The sequence below is a fragment of the Saccostrea echinata genome, unplaced genomic scaffold, assembly GCF_033153115.1.
Source record: "Saccostrea echinata isolate AGI-Se365-2 ecotype Australia unplaced genomic scaffold, CSIRO_AGI_Sech_v1 ptg000046l, whole genome shotgun sequence".
NCBI classification, from domain to species: Eukaryota; Metazoa; Mollusca; class Bivalvia; order Ostreida; family Ostreidae; genus Saccostrea; species Saccostrea echinata.
Window position 1 is genome coordinate 3,444,471 of NW_026889795.1, and position 24,708 is coordinate 3,469,178.

A 24,708-nucleotide genomic window follows, 5' to 3' on the forward strand; every position below is an offset into this window, starting at 1 on the left:
ATTATACATTCCCAACAAATGAGTCACCATACTACATGTACAACTCACATAACAAATAACAAAAGTACCACACATAATAAGCTACACTACTTACACACATGTCGAGTCACTACAGAACTAACACACATGTCAAGTAACTACACTACTTACACACATGTCAAGACACTACACTACTTACACACATGTTGAGTCACTACACTACTGATATATACCTTACAAATAACAATTTTAAATCACACGATGAGCAATACAAGTAACACACATAAAATTATACATTCCCAACACACGAGTCACCATACTACATGTACGACTCACATAACAAATAACAAAATTACCACACATAATAAGCTACACTACTTACACACATGTCGAGTCACTACAGAACTAACACACATGTCAAGTAACTACACTACTTACACACATGTCAAGACACTACACTACTTACACACATGTTGAGTCACTACACTACTGATATATACCTTACAAATAACAATTTTAAATCACACGATGAGCAATACAAGTAACACACATAAAATTATACATTCCCAACACACGAGTCACCATACTACATGTACGACTCACATAACAAATAACAAAATTACCACACATAATAAGCTACACTACTAACACACATGTTGATTCACTACACTACTAACACACATGTCGAGTCACTACACTACTTACACACATGTCCAGTCACTACACTTCTAATATATAACTTACAAATAACAGTTTTAAATCGCACGATGAGTTATACAAGTAACACATTTAAAATTATACAATCCCGACACACCAGTCACCATACTACATGTACAACTCACATAACAAATAACAAAATTACCACACATCATAAGCTACACTCATAAAACACATGCCGAGTCACTACACTACTTACACACATGTTGAGTCACTACACTACTTACACACATATCGAGTCACTACACTTCTAATATATACCTTACAAATAATAGTTTTAAATCGCGCAATGAGTTATACAAGTAACACATTTAATATTATACAATCCCGACACACCAGTCACCATACTACATGTACAACTCACATAACAAATAACAAAATTACCACACATCATAAGCTACACTCATAACACACATGTCGAGTCACTACACTACTTACACACATGTCGAGTCACTACACTACTTACACACATGTCGAGAAATTCGCTGGATTAAACGACATTCCGGATTAGACAACATTTAAAACAATTGAGTCTACTGCAGGTGACTTAAAGTTAACATTGTATAAGTCAAGTTTTTGGAGTACACAACATCCGAATAAGACAAGTTTCACTGTATATTACAAATAACAATATAAGAACACATGAGGAGCTTTACCAATAACACACATAAAATCACATATTCCCCACACGTAATGAGTCAACATACTACATGTACAACACACATAACAAATAACAAAATTACCACACATAAAAAGCTACACTACAAACACACATGTCGAGTCACTACACTATTAACACACATGTCGAGTCACTACACTTCTAATATATACATTACAAATAACAACATTAAATCACATGATGAGCTATACCAGTAACACACATAAAACAAGAAGTCTGTGAGCCAACCCGTACGAAATTTTAGTCACGTATTTTCAAAAAATATCCAGGCGTATTATAATCTTAAAATCCTGGTGGATTCTCCATTAAAATGAATACATAAAAGCAGGCGTATAAAGTGAAATACGGGCGTACAAGAGGCGTAATCCTACCGTATTTTTAGCCGAAATATGTAAATGAGTACGCCTGGAAATTCAAAATACGCCTGGAAATTTTAACAATAGAATTACACCTAGATTTCAAGCATACCCGTAAAAAAAAAATACGCCCGTAAAATAAATACGCCCGTATAAAAAATACGCCTGCCTTAAATATTCATTTCAAATGAAATATTATCACAGCTATGGGGACTACAACCAACATAAATATAAAAGTACAAAGTACTTTAGTACATAGATTACTAGGAGTCTAAGTGCATATAAACACATACAAAAAAGATCAGACAAATTAAGCTTACAATCATACACAATTTTTATTTTATTAATACTTTTCAGTATGCTTAAATGTGAATGAGAAATGATTAAAAATCAGAATCGAACATTTACTGTTTCAAATCACAGTCACATCACATGCTAGATTTACATTAACTTTTCCTGTTTCACAGTATTTTAACCTACAAGATTGACATATTAGTTTAGTCAGCAGTTGCAACATTCCAATAATCACAGTGAAATCACTTTATTGAGAATCATGCCGATTAATCCTGCCATTCTCTGTACTCCTTATTTGGCACAAAAGACGCAATTCACAAGCAGTTTTGTCATTCACATTTCTTATTATATTCTCCAATCACATTTTCATAGAAATATTCACAAAAAGATGTTTTTCATGTTTTATAACTCCTGGCATTGAAAATACACTTCATTTCTGATGCTACACTCAACAGCTGCAGTTCATTGGCATGCATCTATGGAAAATGTTGCAATTCTGGTCATTTGACTCTCGCAAGATCTTTTCTTCACTTAATTCAAGTATTTATGGACTATTTCATCATTCAATTGATCTCCCAACTGATTTATCCTATGGATTATGATCTGGAAAAAGAAAAACATAAGAACATACTCAATGTCATACTGACCCATTTCAATCATGAACATCTGGCTCTGCAAATCAAGCAAATGCATCTGTCTTATTTTTTTAGGTAAAAAAATCTAATGTTATGCAATGCATTTCAAAATAATCACCTCTTCTTCACCATCTGTGCTTCGATCGTTGCCGCTTTCTCCAATCTCTTTGTTCCTGGCATGACCTTCCTGGTGGTTTAAAATTGGCGCAAATACTTGGATGTAAATATTGCTGTTGTTTATAACCCCCTTGTTACCTAAACGGTTTTATCATTTCCGAGAGATCTAATCAGTACATTATGTAAATTTGATGAAAAAAGAATTCTGTATTGTTAAAGAATACAACAACAAAAATTCATTTATGTTTACACAAGATGTTTTCTCTATATGAATTATACTTTTATTTTAAAGATTAGGGTGGATAATAGAACTGCTCTAGAGAAACTGGATATAAATTGATAAGCCGTTCTTAGAAAGGTTTACAACATTACAGATAAGTCGTTCCTAAACATGCTCAACACATCTGTACGTAATTAGCCTAATCCCAACTGGTTCTAGACTCTAAGGGAAGAGAAAGTAGATGGTAATGTAATATTATCTGAATATACCATCTATATTTTGTTTTATTATAGAGACATTGATCATGCAATTACTGATTGAAAAATTATTTTTAGCATCAGCTATAGTGCTTTGTTAAAACTAAGGACTTAAATATTCATTTAATTAAATGCTATTTTATATTAAGCCACTAAAACATTAATGAAAGAATATACTAAGTTTGTTAGAAATAAAATCATCTTAGTTAAGAGAAATAATATTAAACATTTTTTTTTAATTTGGGAATCAGGGATGGCACAGTAATCTAAGATTAAATAGTATAATTTACTAAAATTAATTGCTTTAATAAATACAATGAATACAACAAAGGCAATATTGTAATGTAATCAATGTTTACATGTGGAGTAAATACTTTTTTGGGGGTTAATTTTAATACATGTATCACAAAAGCAACTCAATAGTTACATAAAGGAGAATGAAGTTGTCTAAGTAAAATTTTTATCTAGCTCTCTTAATAATAAGGACTAAGTCAGAAAATCCACCAGGATTTCCAAAAATACGCCTTTTGAAATTTTCTAAGTTTTTATTTCCCTATGCGAAAGAGACTAAGAAAAAAATACGCCTGGATTAAGAATTTACGCCAGGAGAAAAGGAGACGTATTTCTGGCAAAAATACGTGTACGCCTGAAAATGAACCGTATTTTTAAGAATACGTCTCTTGTACGCCAGGATTTGCAAAAAGTCCAGGCGTAATACGCCTCTAAATTTCATACGGGAATGCTCACTGGTAATACCTCCGCTGTGATTTGAATATACACTATCATGTGTATATTCACAAGTTCAACTATGGACAGATGCATGAATAAACAGGAAGTTGATATCAGATTCATACAAAAATGAATCCCACCATATGACAATTATGCGTCAACAAAGAGTGTGCTAAAATTTCAAGCATCTGCAATGAGTTGTTGCTGAGAAAACTTTGACAAAAATTTGTTCCATATTATACAGACAGACGCACAGTTAAACAGGAAGTTGACATCAAATTCAGAAATGAATCCCATCATATGGCATGCCTAAACAAAGAGTGTGTAAACTTTCATGCATCTGCAATAAGTAGTTGATGAGAAACTGCAACAAATATTTGTTATATATGGTATAGACAGACACACAGATAAACAGGAAGTCGACATCAGACTTGTACAAAAATAAATCCCACGATATGGCATGCCAAAATAAAGAATGTGCTAAAATTTCAAGCATCTGCTCTGAGTAATTGCTGAAAAAACTGCGAAAAAAAATTCGTTATGTATGGTACGGACAGACGCACAGATAAAAAGGAAGTTGGCATCAAATTCATACAAAAATGAATCCCACCATATGACATGCCTCAGCAATGAGTGTGCTAAAATTTCAAGCAATAAGTAGTGCTTAGAAAACTGCGACGAAAATGTGTTATGTGTGGTATGGACAGACACATGGATAAACAGGAAGTTGACATCAGATTTGTATGAAAATGATTCCCACCAAGCCTAAACAAAGAGTATGCTAAAATTTCAAGCATCTGCAATGAGTAGTTGCTGAGAAAACTGTGACCAAAAATTTGTTATGGACAGTCAGACAGACACACACACAGCTAGACAGACAAGGGTAAAACAGTATCTTTTGGAGCAAGAATATAATAATACATTCCCAACACATGAGTCACCATACTACATGTACAACACACATAACAAATAACAAAATTACCACACATAATAAGCTACACTACTAACACACATGTCGAGTCACTACACTACTAACACACATGTCGAGTCACTACACTACTAACACACATGTCGAGTCACTACACTAATGAAATATACATTACAAAAAAAATTATTAAAACACACAATGAGCTATACCAGTAACACACATCAAATTAAAATATACTTTCCCAACACATGAGTTGCCATACTACATATACAACAACCATAACAAATAACAAAAATACCACATATAATAAGCTACACTTCAAACACACATGTCGAGTCACTACACTACTAACACACATGTCATGTCACTACACACTAACATACTTGTGGAGTCACTACAATACTAATATATACACTACATATAACTATATTAAAACACACACAATGAGTTATACAAGTAACACACATAAAATTATACATTCCCAACACATGAGTCACCATACTACATGTACAACTCACATAACAAATAACAAAATTACCACACATAATAAGCTACACTACTAACACACATGTCGAGTCACTACACTACTAACACACATGTCGAGTCACTTTACTACTAATATATACATTACAAATAACCATTTTAAATCACACGATGAGGCATATCAGTAACATACATAAAATTATACATTCCTAACACACGAGTCACCATACTACATACGTACACAAAATAACCACACATCATAAGCTACACTCATAACACACATGTCGAGTCACTACACTACTTACACACATGTCGAGTCACTACACTACTAATATATATTACAAAAAACAATATTTACACACATTATGAGTTATACCAGTAACACACATAAAATTATACATTAATTCCCAACACATGAGTCACCATACTATATGTACTATCATACATGTAAAACTAATAACAAAATTACCACACATAACGAGCTATACTACTAACACACATTTCAAGTCACTACACTACCATTCATATAATCTTATATATAAATGAGGTGATAAAAGGAGTCAATACATTTACAATAGAGTCAACATGCTCCTAAAACACACTTATATTCCCGTACGAAATTTTAGTCACGTATTTTCAAAAAATATCCAGGCGTATTATAATCTTAAAATCCTGGTGGATTCTCCATTAAAATGAATACATAAAAGCAGGCGTATAAAGTGAAATACGGGCGTACAAGAGGCGTAATCCTACCGTATTTTTAGCCGAAATATGTAAATGAGTACGCCTGGAAATTCAAAATACGCCTGGAAATTTTAACAATAGAATTACACCTAGATTTCAAGCATACCCGTAAAAAAAAAATACGCCCGTAAAATAAATACACCCGTAAAATAAATACGCCTGTATAAAAAATACGCCTGCCTTAAATATTCATTTCAAATGAAATATTATCACAGCTATGGGGACTACAACCAACATAAATATAAAAGTACAAAGTACTTTAGTACATAGATTACTAGGAGTCTAAGTGCATATAAACACATACAAAAAAGATCAGATAAATTAAGCTTACAATCATACACAATTTTTATTTTATTAATACTTAATCATACTGAGAAATGATTAAAAATCAGAATCGAACATTTACTGTTTCAAATCACAGTCACATCACATGTTAGATTTACATTAACTTTTCCTGTTTCACAGTATTTTAACCTACAAGATTGACATATTAGTTTAGTCAGCAGTTGCAACATTCCAATAATCACAGTGAAATCACTTTATTGAGAATCATGCCGATTAATCCTGCCATTCTCTGTACTCCTTATTTGGCACAAAAGATGCAATTCACAAGCAGTTTTGTCATTCACATTTCTTATTATATTCTCCAATCACATTTTCATAGAAATATTCAGAAAAAGATGTTTTTCATGTTTTATAACTCCTGGCATTGAAAAAACACTTCATTCCTGATGCTACACTCAACAGCTGCAGTTCATTGGCATGCATCTATGGAAAATGTGCAAATTCTGGTCATTTGACTCTCGCAAGATCTTTTCTTCACTCAAATTCAAGTATTTATGGACTATTTCATCATTCAATTGATCGCCCAACTCAGATTTATCCTATGGATTATGATCTGGAGAAAGAAAAACATAAGAACATACTCAATGTCATACTGACCCATTTCAATCATGAACATCTGGCTCTGCAAATCAAGCAAATGCATCTGTCTTATTTTTTTAGGTAAAAAAAATCTAATGTTATGCAATGCATTTCAAAATAATCACCTCTTCTTCACCATCTGTGCTTCGTTGCCGCTTTCTCCAATCTCTTTGTTCCTGGCATGACCTTCCTGGTGGTTTAAAATTGGCGCAAATACTTGGATGTAAATATTGCTGTTGTTTATAACCCCCTTGTTACCTAAACGGTTTTATCATTTCCGAGAGATCTAATCAGTACATTATGTAAATTTGATGAAAAAAGAATTCTGTATTGTTAAAGAATACAACAACAAAAATTCATTTATGTTTACACAAGATGTTTTCTCTATATGAATTATACTTTTATTTTAAAGATTAGGGTGGATAATAGAACTGCCTAGAGAAACCGGATATAAATTGATAAGCCGTTCTTAGAAAGGTTTACAACATTACAGATAAGTCGTTCCTAAACATGCTCAACACATCTGTAAGTAATTAGCCTAATCCCAACTGGTTAGACTCTAAGGGAAGAGAAAGTAGATGGTAATGTAATATTATCTGAATATACCATCTATATTTTGTTTTATTATAGAGACATTGATCATGCAATTACTGATTGAAAAATTATTTTTAGCATCAGCTATAGTGCTTTGTTAAAACTAAGGACTTAAATATTCATTTAATTAAATGCTATTTTATATTAAGCCACTAAAACATTAATGAAAGAATATACTAAGTTTGTTAGAAATAAAATCATCTTAGTTAAGAGAAATAATATTAAACATTTTTTTAAATTTGGGAATCAGGGATGGCACAGTAATCTAAGATTAAATAGTATAATTTACTAAAATTAATTGCTTTAATAAATACAATGAATACAACAAAGGCAATATTGTAATGTAATCAATGTTTACATGTGGAGTAAATACTTTTTTGGGGGTTAATTTTAATACATGTATCACAAAAGCAACTCAATAGTTACATAAAGGAGAATGAAGTTGTCTAAGTAAAATTTTTATCTAGCTCTCTTAATAATAAGGACTAAGTCAGAAAATCCACCAGGATTTCCAAAAATACGCCTTTTGAAATTTTCTAAGTTTTTATTTCCCTATGCGAAAGAGACTAAGAAAAAAATACGCCTGGATTAAGAATTTACGCCAGGAGAAAAGGAGACGTATTTCTGGCAAAAATACGTGTACGCCTGAAAATGAACCATATTTTTAAGAATACGTCTCTTGTACGCCAGGATTTACAAAAAGTCCAGGCGTAATACGCCTCTAAATTTCATACGGGTTAGGTCGTTATAGCACTTGTCACATGTACTAGCACATGAATCACTATTATGACAAAAGAATTCTTTAGATGTACATGTAGTTGTTATTTAATCTTTGTCTAGCTGTTATGATATTTTAACAGCAAATTTTATACTCTTTCCTGCAAATTCAAAGATTGTTCTGCTTTCTGGAGGGGCATTCAAACACTTCAATTGACCATGTTTAAGTCATACTGACTTATTCCACTCCACATTGGCACTCTATGGCTGTTTTTCTTTTGTCCACACATCTTACAAATGGAACTGAAATACATAATTATATAATAGAACCATTAAAGCTTTTACATAAAAATGAAATAAAAATATATCAGTGATCAAGTTTCCAATCTTAATTAAGACACAACAACACTTCTTTAAAAGCAAAAGGACAAGAATAAATTTTAAAATTAAAATTCCTAAAACAGCTAGTTAACATTTTGTGTATTTGATTTGTATTAAATGATTATCCTTTAGAACTTGTTAGCCTTTTGAATTACTGTAAATGTATAATATTTAGCGTGTACGATATTTGGCAGAAGTTGATTACTGAGCAAGTTAGCGGAGATTTGATTTAGAGCATTTGTTAATGTTCTTCTTTATGTGTATTTGTGCAAGACATTTAGCGTTGTACTTGAATTAGCGGACATTGCTTTCCGACAAAGGCACTAAAAAGAATACACAGCGAAAAGTATATTCTATGAGGCGCCATTTTGGTATTTACTGCCAAAAGTGATATCACCTATTCAAATAGGTGATATCACCTATTCAATTGGTGATATCACCTATTCGAATAAGTGATATCACCTATTCAGCTTCTGAATAGGTGATATCACCTATTCGAATAGGTGATATCACCTATTCGAATAAGTGATATCACCTATTCGAATAGGTGATATCACCTATTCAATTTGAATGAGTGATATCACCTATTCGAATAGGTGATATCACCTATTCGAATAGGTGATATCACTTATTCGAATAGGTGATATCACTTATTCGAATAGGTGATATCACTTATTCCTTTTGAATAGGTGATATCACTTATTCGAATAGGTGATATCACCTATTCAAATCAAATAGGTGATATCACCTATTCGAATAGGTGATATCACTTATTCGAATAGGTGATATCACTTAATCATTTTGAATAGGTGATATCACTTATTCGAATAGGTGATATCACCCATTCAAATTATTTATGAAATAACAACTGCTCCCAAGACTATAGCCTTTAATTCTCATTTACTTTCACTTTCGTTTTATAACTTACCATTCTTGCAGACAATGGATTACAGCTTCGCATTTAGTTTTAAGCAGCCCAGTAGAATTTGTAGTTTGTTTTTGCTCACAAATTATATTTATTACACTTATCTATCATGTATACTATAGGAAAATTCAAAGGGTCTGTAAGTCTCGTTGACTTTCACTTTCGTTTTATAACTCCCGGGTACCTGAAGCGTTCTTGGAGACAATGGATTACTTTAAAAGTTGTAAGCATCGCAGTGGAATTATTAAACTTGTAGTTTGTTTTGATTCCCGATTGTTGCAAAGAAGAGGAGAAAATGGATTGATAGATGCAGGTAAATAGCGTTTAATTGCTTTATTTTTTCATTACATAACGTAAACACAAGCTATTCCGAGGGGGCCAAGATTAGCCAACATACTTAAGCATAAAGGGAAAATTAAATCGTTTTTATTCTAAAATCGTCTGTATTCAAAAGGTACGCTTATCTACAGATTGGTTTCATAAATTTAAAGCATTGATTTAGCTTACAATATGGTATAATTTGGAGTATTGGACAGGTATACATGAGATTGGGATATTGAATGCGATGTCATTGAACTGTTGAAAGCAAATAAAAAAATAGATGTACCCAAATGCATCGACCATGGGAATACAAAGTTGAATACCACGCCGATAACATATGATCTTTGTAGAAAACACATTTTTTTTTAATTTAATTACTACAATAAATAAAAATGGTCAGCTCAAAATTGGTCATTCTGTAGGCTACCCTGTCTATTCAGAAATAAAAATGGTCACATACACTCAAAAAATAATTATTTTTTATTCTACAAAGAAGAAGGCATTTTTTTCATTTACACATACAAACTATATTAACTGCCAAGTTTCATGACCACCCCCCTCCCCCCTTTTCCAATACTTCTACAATTATGAGACAGACTTTTTTTTTTCTTGAAATAGGCATTTTTCTCCATTTGTCATAACATATTACAGGGCTGCACAAGGTACTGAAAAAGGGACAGCGCTTTGAGTGAATGTGTTATCCATGTATCTGCAAATGAAGCAGATCCCCCAGTTATTATACTCATGGAGAGTGTAACAACTTCCAACTTGTTAATGACGGAACTCCATTTAAATCAGGTACAAGTTAAAGTTTAGGCTGCACAATTCTTTATTACAATATTCAAAACTTAATAATTCAGGATCAAGTTCACACAAGCTCACATTCCATGGTTACTTACAACACCATTATGCTAGGTAAATTTGTTATACACTTTCATGTTAAATAGTCAAATTTGATTGGTTTAAAAAACATTTGTTAACAAGTACTATTACCATACTGCATGCCAGACATTACATCCCAATGGTTGAAAATGCATGACTACGGGTAACAGTATATATAGTAATAAAAAATGTTAACTGTGCAGAATGTTTGCACGTTCGTTTCACCTTGTTGTTTTCTTTAAAATGCATTCTATAACAAGAAAAATATTACCTGTTTATTTTGGGTGATGTGAAATTCTTACCCCTTAAAAACCATTGCTGACCGAGGCGAGGTCAGCGATGGTTTTTGTGGTATAACAATTTCACGTTATCCTACTAAACATGTAATATTTTCATGTTATATGTACTTCTATTTGTAAATGTTAATGACTGTGAAAAACATAAATATTTATAAATTAGTAAAATCAATTTAATACACTATGAATACACAAAAGGACAAATTTGTACATAATTCTCTATGATTTGGTTAATTAGTTTATATAAAGGATGTAAATGGACATGACATATCATTGTTAATATTCAAGAAAGTGTTCACTCTTTTTCTTGTAGATGCTCCTTTCCATCTGATGTTTTCCAGGTTTTTGTGAAAAGTTTTCTTAAAAATGGCACCATTCAACTACAAATACTATGCCAGTGGAACTGTGATATCAATCAACTGCTTATGACACTATTAATTGGCAGAGAATTTATTTTTTTTTATTTGGGACAAGCAATCTGTTTCAAACATTTTATACCTGCAAATTGGTACATGTACTTCATGAAATGCTTGAAGGATGCTAAAGGCTACTGAAATTCCAAGCCAGATGAAATTCAAAAGGATTGATACAAAAGTCATTTGAAGTTTTCTATTCTTAGTGATGAGTGTTTTTCAGGATGCCCTCTGATATCATAGGTACAACTGGTCACTGTCCTTTGTTAGTTACACATGCAGACAACTTATTAAGGCAGTGATATAAGTAGCTCGAAGTGATGCTTTATTGTTTTCCTCAGATTTATAACCTGGATTGATCTCTGATGCAGTAATTTAAAGCCATGTCTTTTCACTGTCACAAAGTACTGAAATAAAAATAATTTTGATTAAAATATTTCTTTTAATTCACATCATTAAATTCTTAAGCTACAGAAATTCAAATTAATTACCTATTAGTAAATAGAAATCTTTAATTGATTAGCAAGCCTTTGCATTGTCAGATCCTTTTCTGAAAGGGCCATTTACCTTTAACAATGTCAGGACAGGTGAGGCAACTGGCTGGTCTTCATGCTGGAAGTGTGTGTTAACTCTGTAATCTTTTTAAACAAAACCATCCAGTGATGTCCTAAGATTGCCAGATGAGCAGACATATACCTGTATTTAATTAAGAAAGATTCTGTAACATGACATAGAATTTTTGCACAGCTTGACGCACAACTGATGGTATCTTAGGTGCCTGCAAAATAATAAATCTGGCACATATTTATTTATTTGATACAAATCAGAACAAAATTTGTCCTTTTACAGAACAAATTATTTTCATTTTAAAGAAAAGAGAAATGCATATGTACTGTTTTAATACATATAACCTGTATTATTGGATATTTTCACCCCATTCTAATTTTTAAAATATTCACTCTTTCACCCTTGAAAACAATTTTGCCCTTTTAAAATTTGATCAGACACATTTGTGTTTAAAAGATATATGCTGCCTTCTTCGAATTTGTCCCGTTTTAAATTCACCTACTTGTAAGGAGGGCAGAATGAGAAAAATAAAACTTAACTGGGGCGAAAAATTTCCAGAACAAAGTACCATTACCTGCCTGCCTGTTGTACTATAACTCGATCCTCCAACCTTACAATATTCTATAATCATTGCTTTCATGCGATACCCCCCAGTGGATTGATGGTCTCTTTTCCAAATTATATGCACTTTCTAAAAAGAATGATTTTGTCAATTTATAAAATTTAGTATTACAAGTTAATAAAGACAGTAAAACAATGTTAACAACATTTATATGCAAATGAACCTCTGTACAAATCACTTATAAATGATTGACAACTTGTATGGAATATATTGAATACCCTTAATTTTGACATTTGGAAACCCAGCGTTAAGGCCAAACAAAAAATATGTGTGGTTCTGGTTACACCTCCAAAAAAAATAGGGAAGGTGGGTAGGGATTTTTTTTTTTTTTTTTTTTTTTTTAACAAAATGATTTTCTAAATTTTTCCAAATAATACCTATTTCTTTTCGTTAGCATAAGTGAACTATTTTATGTGTAGAGTGTTAGATATGTTTTCTCTTAAGCATATGGATTAGATATGTGCATTAATGTGTGAATAAAATGTCATGGGTATTTAAACAGTTGTTTGCTGATTCTATTCATTCGAGTTCATACTCATCCAGAAAATACAATGTTTGAAGAAAATCAGCATGAGCAAATTGAATTATTTAACTGTTATTTGGATATTATATTTTCTTTTTTTAGAATGTTAAGTTTTTACGAAGATGATAAGTGCTGTCCTTGTTTTTAAAGGATGATATTAATTTCAGAATTGTATATTATAAGTAAAATTAATGGATATCTTAAGCATTATACATTAAATCTTAAATATAGATCATGATTTCTCCATCGGAATCTGCTGCGGAAGTCTTAAACTTTATACAGGTATATAAAATCTAAAATTGAATATTATAGAATGCGAAAAAACAGAAATATTTTGTGAAGAGCTGAGTATATAAATCATAACTAATAAATGTTTTGTTTATTTTGAATTCAGTCTTTTCCAACTATGGTTCAGAAAAGAAATGTTTTATTTGTGGATGAACAGAGTGAAGGAGAAAATAAGTGGCATTTCGATGTGGCGTGAAATATACTAGTCAACATTGGTAGGGGGCACCCTAGTTATGAATATGAAACAAATATTTTTAAATCAACAAGATGTGTTTGTGAAACACTGATGCCCCCATATGGCATCTTATGGCGAAGGTTAAAGTTTCTCAAATGCAAGTCAAAATCCAGGCCAAAAGATAAAAAATGTTAAATTTGAAAGCCCTAGCTGCAACTGTTCAAAAGTTATGGCAAAGGTTAAAGTTTTTTAAAAGTAAGTAAAACATCACGGTCAAGATCAAAGTTGTTGGTATCCAAAGAAAGGTCTTGTTACAAGGATTACATATGTGAAGTATGAAAGCCCTAGCTCCAACCATTCAAAAGTTATGGCCAAGGTTAAAGTTTTTCAAAAGTAGGTCAAACTCTAAGGTCAAGGTCAAAAGGTCATAGTTGTTGGTATTCAAAGAAAGGCCTTGTCACAAAGAATACACATGTGAAGTTCGAAACCCCAAGCACCAACTGTTCAGAAGTTATGGTCAAGGTTAAAGTCTCATAAAATTTTGCAAAAGTGGGTCAAACTCCAACGTCAAGGTCAAAAGGTCAAATATGATGGTACCCAAAGAAAGGTCTTGTCACAAAAAATACACATGTGAAATATGAAAGTCATAGCTCCAACCAATCAAAAGTTATGGGCAAGGTTAAAATTGACAACAGACAGATAGACAAACAGATAAACAGACAAACAGATAAACAGACAAACAGACAGACAGGACAAAAACAATATACCCTCGGGATCTTTCGATCCAGGGGCATAAAAATAATGAAAACACAATCTTTTCTTTTTGTAAAAAATAAAGTCCAAGGTGAACATCCTTTTGTTTAAAATCAGTGTTTATAAATGAAATTAATTACTTTTATCCAGAATAGTTCTTATTTTACTTAATAATAAATTTTGAACGATAAACTTTTAAGAGCTGTCAGAGGAAAAGAATGTGACACCTATACTTTGTACAGTAATGTTTAAAACAAAATAAATCACCTAAGCAAGATGACATAGAATGATTCAAATTCGTCAGAATTACAAATATTTAATATTATTAAAATTTTAAATCCTTTCATGAAACCTTTTTGCCTCATTGAAAACTTCATACTTCCAAGCTCATTTCTCATATATATTGGTGTTTTGCAAGTTGACTTTATTCAGGTGAAATCAGCAGTCTTCTTTTTCACGTTTCCTCATGAACTGTTTTTTTTTTCTACTTTCGGTTTAAAAGAAACGATCCTGATATAAATTATTTAATAATTTACAAGTTAATCTATCTTACACATTGGGCTAATTCTTGCATAATCAATGCAATCAAATAAATGTTTTCTCATGTTATCTTCCCTCTAACTCCAAAAAACGTTACCTGGCCAGCTGTCTGTGTGCTTTCAAGCGAGAAGTGATTTCCTATCCTGACTTCACACCTTTGCGTGCATTAATAATAAAGGGACTAATCAGCATGCACTTGTTATAAACCAGCTGTAAACAGAGCAACTAATTGAATCTCGCCACTCTTGGGCATATTTATTTAATTTTGGCAACCAAAAAACAAACAAACAAAAAACATGGCGCTGGAAAAAGGTATACTGCTGCGCCATGCTAGCTTGCTTTAGATTTAACACCATCAAACACTTGAACTACGTGTTGAAACGATTTTTGCATGGAGGTCGCCATTGCTGGAACTAAAACTAATACCGAAGTGGATGACGGAAATCACGGAAAATTCCGGAAAATAAATATGAAAATTGCCAGAAAAAAGTTAAGGGTTGGGGATCTAAAATAGCGACGGTCGGGTAACGGGAACCACACATATTTTTTTATTTGGCCTAATAATATTCCATACATGATTGAGCTGTCACCTGATGAACCTTTAATTCTTTTCTATTTTTTATATGCTTTATATGTATATGAATTATAAGAGTAAATGTAAGTCCAAAAACTTATTTTGTGACATCAATTTCATACCTGTATTTGAGTTGCCTTTTTGAGGATATACCAGGTAGATTATTCAAAGTCGATGTACATGTAGTCTTACATGCTGCAGTTCTCTTGTACTTTAGCTATAAAATAAATTTTAATGTATACAATTGTGTAAGATGAAAGAATATTTCAAACACTGAAACAGACTGAAACCTTAACAGACCAAAACTTTAACCAAAATATCCTCTTTAACATGCTCTCTAAACTGAAGAGTATGGTCATATAATTGCAGTCATATGAATTTTGTTCAATGATAAATGCAGAGAGAATTTGCAGAATATATAAAGAAAGTCTTATCGTTGGGAAATAAGCAGGTCCAGTACAATCTCTTAATTTAGCTATATAGCTTGAAATAGCTATATAGCTTTATTAAGCTATTCAAAATAGCTTAATTTAGCTATTTATATGCAGTTTTTCACAAAAATTATTTTGGTAAGAAATAGACAAAAAGTCGCATGTATTTGACCATTCATATATGTGCTATGGGCTATCGAAACAACAAGCAAAATCAAAGATATCTCCAACTTTGCAACTTTTGAATACTTTTAAGCAAAAGATAAATTTCTATTATTTGAGTAACTGTCCACTACCTTGTGTGCATTGAGGCATGGATAAGTATGATTGCTTCTCATTGTACTGAATTATTACCAATCAATTATCTTCTTGACCATAATTGGCCTCCTTTATAATTTCATTGAAGAAGTAACTGTATCAATTGCGCATGTAGCCTAAAAACTTTTAGAACTTTGAGTACAAAGTCTCTTTTGTTTCTATTTTCCTAATTATCTCCCCTTGTTTAAGGGTCACAACCCTAGTTTTAGTATAAACGGAAGCCCTTGGCCCAAGGATACCCTGTGACAAATTTGACAATAATTGGCCAAAGGGTTCTTGAGTTATGGCCCATATTCTAAAAAGTTTACGCACACCGCACAAATGGCCATAGCATTAGCTCTTTGGGCCTTTGGCTCAGAAGAGCTAAAAATGAACCTCTTACATTGATTTTTGGTTGATATTTTTTACAGTTTTTTTATGAACAATGTACAGTATTTTCACCCAAATTCCAGTATTTTGAGGACTGCTGTACAGTATTTGGGCCTAAAAATTATTACATGAATGCAAGGAGATTTTAATGAGTGAGTTTTATAATGCATCAATTTCAGATGAGTTCAAGGTTGAGTATCATCACTGCACCAAGGTGCGACTTTTTGTGCATGCTGAGAAAAGTACACATTTAAGAAAAACTGATATAAAATAGCTAAATTAAGCTATTCTGAATATAGTTAGAATAATCTAACTGTGTCTCGGGACAAGCCCTCACCACAGTTAGAATATGTCCCATATACTTGCAACGTAGCAAATCGGAGTGGATCCACTCCGAAATGATTTTGAAGAATACAAAAGGAGTTGCATTGAAAATAACTACCAAATTAATCATAACAAACATTTTTGAGATTGTATATGCCTTTTAACCTACAAATTAATCCATATATATACGAAAATTCAACTCATTTTCTCAACGTTTTTTCCTCGCTTCAAATTTAACACCATGTTGACATTCGGAACTCTCTGGATTCTTCATACAAAATGCAGAGAATTCAAGTTATATCGCCCGTGTTTATTTTGCTACATTGCGAATACACAGAACAAATTCTATCGTTAAACCGGGTCCGTAGGACAATATCATTTTAACGATAGAACGTTCTATCTATTCTGAATAGCTTAATAAAGCTATATAGCTAAATCAAAAGATTGTACTGGACCTGATAAGTGCTTTCAAACATTGAATACTTATAAAACTAGACCCACTGACATGCAACAGCTTAATTTCTGTTGATAAATGAAGCGTATTCTGAACAAATTATTTACCCAAACAAAGGTGATGCTGTCACAAGATGACGTTCGTACCCATCTGACACTTACACTACTCCTCCTTAATCAGCTGGTAATAACATCATTATCCTCGATTTCAAGAAAAATCTGTTAATAAATTAGTTGTAATGATGATAACAAAACTATTCTAATCAGATACAAATGTATAATATAAGACTTCTATTTCACCCAAGAATACCCAAGAAACAGGTGACATTCTCTGACTTGTTTACCTGTACTTCGATTGAAATTCTCCTCCTACTTGCTCGCACCCAAGCTTTTACGACCCTCAATTTATCCATCGTAAGTCGGAGAACCCTTCGGCTTTGTACAACTGCTTAACTTTCCTTATACGCTTTGTGTAAACCATAAACATGCATAACGCAATACACATCTTGCATCTCCATGTGTGAGGTACCCGGAAGTTAATATTATCGAAAAATCTCGCGAGTCACGTGACGAGACTTACAGACCCTAATGCAGCCCGAATTTGCTTGGTTCCAATGAAAATGTAGATAATCTTGAGGAAGGGAGCATTCATTATTTATTGTTGTAAGAAATGCAAATAGGTGATATCACCTATTCGAATTGGTGATATCACCTATTCAAATTGAATAGGTGATATCACTTATTCGAATAGGTGATATCACTTATTCGAATAGGTGATATCACCTATTCAGCACGAATAGGTGATATCACCTATTTGAATAGGTGATATCACCTATTCATTTCGAATAGGTGATATCACCTATTCGAATAAGTGATATCACCTATTCGAATAAGTGATATCACCTATTCGAATAGGTGATATCACCTATTCGAATAGGTGATATCACCTATTCAATTTGAATAGGTGATATCACTTATTCGAATAGGTGATATCACCTATTCGAATAGGTGATATCACCTATTCGAATAGGTGATATCACTTTTTGGCAGTAAATACCAAAACGGCGCCTCATAATATTCACAACTTAACAAACACTTTCTGAAATTTTGGGTTATCCTTTTCTTTTGTCCTTGCCTTTGGTTTCCTATCAAGCTTTCCAGTTTAAAGTGCCAAACTTTAATCTCATCTTGTTCTATAATTTACATATCAAAAGGTTGGAATCTTTATAGTTAGGACTATATAAGTACTCACAACAGAATACATGCATCTAGACAAATAAGGATTTTTTCAAAATGAAAACATGTATCCAAGCAAGTCACTTAAAAGAATATTATAAATGAAAACATTCAACAAGCTACACAAATAAGATTCATTTAGCTTTTCCTGTATATTTATCTGTCTCTCATTAGTAACATATATCAATAAATGGAGTAAAATGAAAGACCTAATTTTAATTACACTAAAAGTCTACCAAGTAACAGTAATATGTAATAATTAGTTTTACATGTTTCATAATGTGCATAAGGAGATGGGTGAACAAGGCATGCAAAAAGCCTATAGCTTCAAATGTATAAAAGTCATATTCAAATACTGAGTTTAGTATTTAGAGTAAAGTTCTTCTTATTGAAAGGTATAACATTATATTACAAACAAAACTTTTCTGTGGAAAATTCTTTAAGCAAAAATCATTCTATGATAAAAAAAAAAGTGGTATTCTAGGGGCTGAAACCCAAGCAATGAAATTAAATCCTGAATATCAGTTTTTTTTCTAAGAGACTAACATGCTAACCACTAAACTACATACATGTAGCTCATGACAAAAATGGGCATTTACATATGTAAATCACGTTTAAAAATGTGGCTCTTGACTAAATGGATTTCAAATATATTTCTGAAAGATATGCAGGGTTTGACACTAAGGCACGTCCGACTGACCCAGTCTAGTAAATGCATGGTCCGTCATGTTAAATGTTCAATAACTTGCCCGACTGGTTGTGTGGATGAAATAAATGTTAACTCTCATTTCAGTCTTTCAAATAAATGCTCTGACTTAAAACTTTTTAAAGAAATTTTCTTAATTTTCAGATTGCAAACACAGCCATTGCTCTGAAAAAGAAAACTTTCCTGCATGACACAATTGCTATTTTTTTTTAGACCGGCTGTAATAGACAAGTCACAATCGAAACCTCAGCTTTGTTCAGTATCATTTGGTATAAATATTCATTGAATATTATAGTTTTTAATTTATTTACATGTATATTTACGGTAATAATTTTATTTAAGTTCCTTGAATTAATGTTCTTTAAAGCTTATAACATTCGCATGTTCACTCATTGGGCTGCTACCTATGGGCTCAACAGTCTGTCAAAATGTATACATGAACACATGCGAGAGATACACTGTAGTATGGTTTCAAAACTTTTTTCCCATTATAATAGGAGGTTATAAATAGAAAATTTTCAAATTTGGTCAGCGCTAGTGAATTTATGGTCAGAGCTAGTAAAAATTATGGGAAGTAGCACGACTGATCTAGTACTCATAAAAGTTAATGTCAAACCATGATATGAATGTTGTTGTGACTAGTGGTGTTCCAATCATCGATTATAATCGAAAATCAGTCAATTGCTGGCATAATCCAAGCACTCGATTACAATTTTTTTATTCTGATTAATCGGGTTATTTATTTTATTTTAAAAGCGTAATAGTTTTTAAGCCAAATATTCCAGCCGCAACTTTTCTATTAACTTATATGCATATCGTAATGGCACAGACAAAGAGACATTGTATTCATACCCAGGTAACAACGCTCATTCCTGGGTATGGACGTACTTTGGATTCTACAAAATGAGCGTAGAACCAGCTTGACTAGATAGAATATTCTGTCGTTAAAATGATATTGTCCTAAGGACTAGGGGTTGTTCTGAGACACAGTTATTCCAACTACAGCTGGACCACCACAGAAAGTAGTTATTCAACCATTCTTACCATTTAATAAAATAAAATTGACAGACTTTGTAAATGTCCGATTATAATTGATAGTTAGTTAGTTACAGTAGCCTGATCATCGATTATGAAATTCTTACCAATTCCCATCACTAGTTGTGACATAAAAGTCTATTTTTAGAAGAGTTGGTCATTTCACCATGTTTTTGTCAAACGAAATAAGAAAAGTTTTAAATATGCTTCGAGTATAATCTTACCAAAATATGGAGTGAAGACCTACTCATATTTAAAAAGTATGATATAGGAGGAAAAAATGACCATTTTTGCCCTCTTTTGGTGTGTATCTGCTATTTCATAGATTAATAATATTAATCGTTATAAGATTGCAAAGATTTTACATAAGGTATACAATAATGTTACATGAAGTATCAAAGAAAATTTTGACATGATTAAGATTTAACTTTTTACATCTTTTTTTGTCACACAATAGGCATTTACTTGCCTTGTTTGCCCATCATCTTTATCAGTAGATAAGGTTTATGATTCAGACGGCATCTGATAATGCAGCAATAAAATGTAAAATGATAGAAATAACTGCACTATGCTCACTTTTTTCCTCCCAGAGCTCTTCTTTTCATCTTCAATTTCTTCCTCTTCATTTCCTCAACTTTTTCTTCTATTGCAAGTTCTGTAAAAAAAAAAAAATCCAATTCGATAAACTACTACACTGACAAAAACTCAATTTGTCAAGTTTCGGATTTTACCAGATTCATGAAAAATCTTGGCATACTGAACCTTTTTAGTGATTTATCTGAGAAAAGAGTGGTTAGTAACTTATTCGTTTTCTGTACCTGCTTGACTTCGACAGAAACGTTTTGGTACTAGAATGTGAAATACATACTTTTGTTATTACCTAAAATATTTCCATGACCTCAAATTCACCTATATTTCTTGCTGCTATTAAAGCCTGGTCAAGAAATAACGTTTCCCCTATAACAGGCATCAATTAACAAGGTTATGATTCAAAGTTTCAAAGTGTGCAGCTTGATTCACACAAAAGAAAAAAAAACATGACTGAACAGATTTACAAGTACTTGCAAAGACTAGAAATGTGTCTTGATCGACATTTTCAGCCTAAGGTAAAGTCAGGGCATAGTCATGTAACATGTAACATTTTTCATGATGAATTACCTATATACAGTCCAATCTCATTATCTTAAACTAGATGACACAAAGTAAAAAAAAATAAAGATGTTCCTGGGTTCCAGTAAAGAGTACTCAAATACCACTTAATCATACAGTGAAACCTGTGTAATCCGACATGCACTGGGAGACAAATTTTTTGTCGGAATAGATAGGGCGTCGTATTGATCAGTGTAAAAAAACATAGAAAAAAGTAAAATGGGAATGAAATTTAACCTTGGAATTTACAGTGTGACAGATTGCACAGGCGTCAGATTAGACAGTTTTCACTGTACAATCATATAATTATGGAGATAACAAAGCTCAAGAGTCCATAGAAAAAATACAAATCAGGAGCAAACACGGACCACTAAAAACATCAGAGGTGGGATTAGGTGCAATATAGGAGTAAACATCCTCTGCCAATCATTCACATTTGATGTGTGCTCCTTGTCATGATCGGGAAAACGGAAAAGTCTGTAGACAATTCAATGTGTAAACAGACAATTCAATGTGTAAATGATGGCCAAACAATTAGTATTAAAAACATCAGTCCGCATTCGACTTACATGTAATGAAAGATTGTTTTTGCTGACAAGGTCATTGTATCGACCATAGCTAATTACACACATGCAAGTCACTACATCCAGTCAAAGTTGATGTTTTGATATTTTTTCTCAAAATATTTATGAAAGAATAAGATAAGTACATGGTAATTTTGTTGACTTGAAGAAATACATTGATGGGGAAGGGGGAGGTACTGTGATAATAATTACCTAGTCCTTTTTCATTCTGCCTTTTTCTTTATTTCTTTCCCTTTCTCTTCCGTTCCACCCTCTGGCTCATTATCTTCCATCACTTCATCCCTCTCTGAAATGGTTTCCAGTACAGATAAAGTGGTTGATGAATGACTTACTCAAAATTATGGACCCATGATATAGATGTTGTAATAATGTTACATGACACACACTGCAAGTCACTGTGCCCTGTAAAAATTGTTACCTTCTTCATTTATATTTAAGGATCAAGAACTAAATAAGAATTCATTCTTAAGTTTTACAAAAAAACTATATAAATCAGGATTTGAGAGGGCTTTGTAAAAATACTGTGAGATACATAATGTAATAACCTTGTCCTTTCTTCACCTTGTCCTCCTTGTTCTTCAGCTTTTTCTCCACTTCCTCATCTTCCTTCATTAAATCTTCCCTAGTAGCTGCTTCTAGTAGAAATAAATACCAATAAAATAAATTAAAAAAATCTTGACTCAAGAAACAGTAATGGTTACACATATTATAAAAAAAGAACATTCTTAGAATATTTGTGAAGAACTAAATAAGTATTTTAGCCAATTAAAGTAAAAGACATTCCTATCGAATAGAAAACAAGAAGTCTGTGATCGAGCCAATGCTCACTAGTAATTATAATTCCCGCACTGATTTGAATTTGGTACGGACAAGCACAGGGGTAAACAGGAAGTTGACGTCAAATTCATACAAAAATGAATCCCACCATATGGCATGCCTAAACAATTTAAAAGTGTGCTAAACTTTCAAGCATCATCCTTAACAGTTGTTGAGAAAACTGTGATGGAAATTTAGTACGGACAGATGGAGGGATAAACAGGAAGTTAACATGGGATTCCTACAAAAATACATCCTACCATATGGCATGCCTAAACAGAGAGCGTGCTAAAATATTAAGCACCTTCGATGAGTAGTTGCTGAGAAAAGTGCAACAGAAATTTGGTAAGGACATGGATATAATAAATATGACTAATTTAAATCATGTTTCTGTCATTCCATGTAAACTTTGATCCTCTTCTGTGGCCCTACCCTACCCCTAGGGTCCATGAATTGAAGAAACTTGAATCTACACTACTGGTATTTCAGGAAGCTTTCAAATACATGCAAGTTTCTCAATTAATGCAAAATTGGTTATTTTCACTGGTTTAAATTTTCATGATTTGAGGGGATTTAATTTGTGGTTGAAAAAAAAAAACATATGACACCATATCATAAAATTTCGATATTTGGTTTCACTACAATGTATACTAGTAGCTTAACACTGGAGGTTTTTTTTTATATTTTGCCTACCATGAAATGAGACCTTGATTTTTAAGGTTTCATTTAAAACACATGCATCTTTCACTTATAGAGTCACAGCTTAGTAACCGAACAATCTCATTACCTATTTCAAACATCTTGGATTGACAAGGTGCTAGAAACAAGAATTGAACAGGGACCTATTAATTATAATGCGAGTACCGACAACAACTACCGTCTAGGCTGCTGTGATTTGTCAGTTTCAGGAATTAAGATAAGGGATATCAATAATGAACACTTAAGTAATTATTGCAAAATACAAAGTCTAAACATTTCGGAAAGACTATGAATTTTAAATTAATTCTACTGATTTAGTTAAAAGTTTTTGTTAGAGACTGATAAAGGAGACTTAAATTTTCAATTCAACTTTCCAGCATCATGTTTTATACAGTGTAAGCATGGCCTGACTAAATATATGCCTGAGATATTTTAATGTCAGGGTTCAACACTAATGTTAGTCCGTTAGTCTGATCAGACTAATACATTTTCATTTGGACTAATAAAATCTGTCGCTAGTAAGTCCCAACAGACCAATAAAAATTTCTGGAAAACAAAATGAATAAATTACGATTTTCAACAACATTTACTAGAAAACCCTGCATGTATTTTTAGCTTTCTAGCATCTTAGCAGGTAGTAAGGTAATTCTGAGTCAAGTTGGCATTTAATTTTACGACTGACTGATGTGAAATTAAACATTTTAGTGATTATGATTTAGTCCTGTACAAACAATTAAGGTGGATTCCGCCCAGAATTTCGTTGGACACCAAGGGTATTCCACCGAATCCACAAATTCCAGGCTCTCAGAGATTCCGCCTAAATTTAACAGATTCCAGTCATCAAATTCTAGGCTGAATTTAGTTCAGTGGGAAAACAGCTGGAAATTACAAAAAGAAATATTTTGGACAGTTTAAATGGAATCTATATATGTTATTTCAATTCTAGGTGGAATTT

The 24,708-nt window shown here is 32.4% G+C and overlaps 4 long non-coding RNA genes across 4 annotated transcripts; 1 reads left to right on the top strand and 3 right to left on the bottom strand.

The window, feature by feature from the left end:
• Positions 1 to 2,041: 2,041 nt before the first annotated feature.
• On the bottom strand, positions 2,042 to 2,997 carry LOC133202222 (uncharacterized). The gene is made up of 2 exons (XR_009723222.1): positions 2,779 to 2,997; positions 2,042 to 2,628 (listed from the first exon to the last, which is right to left on the bottom strand). It is a non-coding gene; the product is annotated as an uncharacterized LOC133202222 (long non-coding RNA).
• Positions 2,998 to 9,903: 6,906 nt separating this feature from the next.
• On the top strand, positions 9,904 to 12,032 carry LOC133202221 (uncharacterized). Its single transcript, XR_009723221.1, has 3 exons — positions 9,904 to 9,992; positions 10,652 to 10,798; positions 11,492 to 12,032. It is a non-coding gene; the product is annotated as an uncharacterized LOC133202221 (long non-coding RNA).
• LOC133202220 (uncharacterized) lies at positions 10,812 to 12,287 on the bottom strand. The gene is made up of 2 exons (XR_009723220.1): positions 12,159 to 12,287; positions 10,812 to 11,998 (listed from the first exon to the last, which is right to left on the bottom strand). It is a non-coding gene; the product is annotated as an uncharacterized LOC133202220 (long non-coding RNA).
• Positions 12,288 to 12,741: 454 nt separating this feature from the next.
• Positions 12,742 to 18,050, bottom strand: LOC133202219 (uncharacterized). The gene is made up of 4 exons (XR_009723219.1): positions 17,873 to 18,050; positions 17,637 to 17,747; positions 15,756 to 15,850; positions 12,742 to 12,849 (listed from the first exon to the last, which is right to left on the bottom strand). It is a non-coding gene; the product is annotated as an uncharacterized LOC133202219 (long non-coding RNA).
• Positions 18,051 to 24,708: the final 6,658 nt, after the last annotated feature.